Source organism: Schistocerca serialis, unplaced genomic scaffold, assembly GCF_023864345.2.
Source record: "Schistocerca serialis cubense isolate TAMUIC-IGC-003099 unplaced genomic scaffold, iqSchSeri2.2 HiC_scaffold_1115, whole genome shotgun sequence".
NCBI classification, from domain to species: domain Eukaryota; kingdom Metazoa; phylum Arthropoda; class Insecta; order Orthoptera; family Acrididae; genus Schistocerca; species Schistocerca serialis.
The window spans coordinates 102,501-106,075 of record NW_026047310.1 but is presented as its reverse complement, the minus strand read 5'-3'; the positions used below and the strand labels follow the sequence as shown (position 1 = coordinate 106,075).

General features: G+C 55.7%; 1 pseudogene; it reads right to left on the bottom strand.

Annotated features, from left to right (window-relative positions):
• Positions 1–767: 767 nt before the first annotated feature.
• Positions 768–3,575, bottom strand: part of LOC126431867 (large subunit ribosomal RNA) — a 3,408-nt pseudogene continuing 600 nt past the window's right edge.

The following is a 3,575-nucleotide window of genomic DNA, read 5'->3' as shown; positions in this document are numbered from 1 at the left end:
TTGTACAATGTCCATCTTCCAGCTGCAGAGTAGACAGCATTGTGGGAGCTCTGATTTTTTCCCTTATAAGTTTATATGGAACCCCCCAGGGGTCCAATCCCAGCTGCTCATTCACAAAATTTTGCCAAGACTGCCGTCTTGCCCGTTGCACGGAATCCTGGTATCGGGCTTTGAGGCGACGATAGATCCTGAGATGGTACTGTCTCTCTTCTTGTATGAAGCTCCTCTGATAGTTACTCCTCGCCCGTCTGACAGATCGCTTGAGCTCAGTCAGCTCGGGGGACCACGGAGTAGACTGTTTGCGAACAAACCTTGCCATCCGAGGAACAGACACAGCAATAGCCGCCACAACAGATGCAACCAATTCGTCCACCGCCTCGTCCACATTATGTATCTCCGCGTCCGGTCCCAGCCCTGGAGGACGAAACACCTGTGCCAGCCGGTTCCAGTTCGTCTTTTGATAGTTATATCTCTCCACCCAGTCCCCAGGATCTTCTTCAAGCTCCATATAGTAATCAAAAAATATGCAATTATGATCACTAATTGTGAGATTACTCACAACTCTCCAATTCCTGACGTGCGGTGCTGCTCTTTGAGTTGCAAGCGTAACATCTATGTTAGAAACAGCACCCGCTCTTCCTGAATAGGTAGGCGGGTTGCCAGGTTGATTTATAACGTCAAGCTGCATCTGCATTATAAGATTTTCCAGCTCAGCTCCCCGCTCATCCTGCTCAACACTAAACCACAATGGGGACTTTGCATTAGCGTCCATACACACAATAACCGGCTTTCCCTGCAACCTTCTTAGAATCCAGTCCAACTGATTAAGAAATCCAATAATGTGTTGTCTGAATTGGCAGTATACATTAACAAAAAATAACAAATGCGACATCAGATTAAGTTGGACCACAATCACATGATCGTTACAGAATTGTGTAAGCACAGTTGTTTTAATACATTTATTCAAAACAACAACCGCGCTCATGGGATTCTCACCAGAGAACACCACTTGCGCGGTTGCTGGAAATCCAGGAATCCGACCAGCACAGGAGGCAGGTTCTTGAATTACTAATATATCCAATAAATCGTCTTCCGCGATTTTTCTAAGCTCTTGCGTAACCAAGTGGCTACGCATTGCATTAATTTGCAATACTTTAAAACACCCCATCAACCAGGGGGATAAAAGACATGCAGGCGGCTGGCATAGCCGCCTGCATGACAGGCGGGACAGCGGGAATCTCGTTAATCCATTCATGCGCGTCACTAATTAGATGACGAGGCATTTGGCTACCTTAAGAGAGTCATAGTTACTCCCGCCGTTTACCCGCGCTTGCTTGAATTTCTTCACGTTGACATTCAGAGCACTGGGCAGAAATCACATTGCGTCAACACCCGCTAGGGCCATCGCAATGCTTTGTTTTAATTAGACAGTCGGATTCCCCCAGTCCGTGCCAGTTCTGAGTTGATCGTTGAATGGCGGCCGAAGAGAATCCGCGCACCCGCGCGCCCCCGGAGGAGCACGCTAAGGCGGACGCGGCCTCGCAGCAAGGAAGATCCGTGGGAGGCCAAGGCACGGGACCGAGCTCGGATCCTGCACGCAGGTTGAAGCACCGGGGCGCGAACGCCGCGCAGGCGCGCGCATCCTGCACCGCCGGCCAGCACGAGGCCGACCAACGGCGAGAGCAGACCACGCCCGCGCTAAACGCCCGCACTTACCGGCACCCCTACGGCACTCACCTCGCCCAGGCCCGGCACGTTAGCGCTGACCCACTTCCCGACCAAGCCCGACACGCCCCGATCCTCAGAGCCAATCCTTATCCCGAAGTTACGGATCCAATTTGCCGACTTCCCTTACCTACATTATTCTATCGACTAGAGGCTCTTCACCTTGGAGACCTGCTGCGGATATGGGTACGAACCGGCGCGACACCTCCACGTGGCCCTCTCCCGGATTTTCAAGGTCCGAGGGGAAGATCGGGACACCGCCGCAACTGCGGTGCTCTTCGCGTTCCAAACCCTATCTCCCTGCTAGAGGATTCCAGGGAACTCGAACGCTCATGCAGAAAAGAAAACTCTTCCCCGATCTCCCGACGGCGTCTCCGGGTCCTTTTGGGTTACCCCGACGAGCATCTCTAAAAGAGGGGCCCGACTTGTATCGGTTCCGCTGCCGGGTTCCGGAATAGGAACCGGATTCCCTTTCGCCCAACGGGGGCCAGCACAAAGTGCATCATGCTATGACGGCCCCCATCAACATCGGATTTCTCCTAGGGCTTAGGATCGACTGACTCGTGTGCAACGGCTGTTCACACGAAACCCTTCTCCGCGTCAGCCCTCCAGGGCCTCGCTGGAGTATTTGCTACTACCACCAAGATCTGCACCGACGGCGGCTCCAGGCAGGCTCACGCCCAGACCCTTCTGCGCCCACCGCCGCGACCCTCCTACTCGTCAGGGCTTCGCGGCCGGCCGCAAGGACCGGCCATGACTGCCAGACTGACGGCCGAGTATAGGCACGACGCTTCAGCGCCATCCATTTTCAGGGCTAGTTGCTTCGGCAGGTGAGTTGTTACACACTCCTTAGCGGATTCCGACTTCCATGGCCACCGTCCTGCTGTCTTAAGCAACCAACGCCTTTCATGGTTTCCCATGAGCGTCGATTCGGGCGCCTTAACTCGGCGTTTGGTTCATCCCACAGCGCCAGTTCTGCTTACCAAAAGTGGCCCACTTGGCACTCCGATCCGAGTCGTTTGCTCGCGGCTTCAGCATATCAAGCAAGCCGGAGATCTCACCCATTTAAAGTTTGAGAATAGGTTGAGGTCGTTTCGGCCCCAAGGCCTCTAATCATTCGCTTTACCGGATGAGACTCGTACGAGCACCAGCTATCCTGAGGGAAACTTCGGAGGGAACCAGCTACTAGATGGTTCGATTAGTCTTTCGCCCCTATACCCAGCTCCGACGATCGATTTGCACGTCAGAATCGCTACGGACCTCCATCAGGGTTTCCCCTGACTTCGTCCTGGCCAGGCATAGTTCACCATCTTTCGGGTCCCAACGTGTACGCTCTAGGTGCGCCTCACCTCGCAATGAGGACGAGACGCCCCGGGAGTGCGGAGGCCGCCGCCCCGTGAAGGGCGGGGAAGCCCCATCCTCCCTCGGCCCGCGCAAGGCGAGACCTTCACTTTCATTACGCCTTTAGGTTTCGTACAGCCCAATGACTCGCGCACATGTTAGACTCCTTGGTCCGTGTTTCAAGACGGGTCGTGAAATTGTCCAAAGCTGAAGCGCCGCTGACGGGAGCGATTATTCCGCCCGAGAGCATCCCGAGCCAACAGCGGCGCGGGTCCGGGGCCGGGCCAGGTAGGTCCGTCATCCGGGAAGAACCGCGCGCGCTTGCCGGGAGCCCGAGCGCCCAAAGGGGCGAATCGACTCCTCCAGATATACCGCCGGGCAGCCAGCCAGGACACCGGGGCTCTGCCCAACAGACGCGAACCGAGGCCCGCGGAAGGACAGGCTGCGCACCCGGGCCGTAGGCCGGCACCCAGCGGGTCGCGACGTCCTACTAGGGGAGAAGTGCGGCC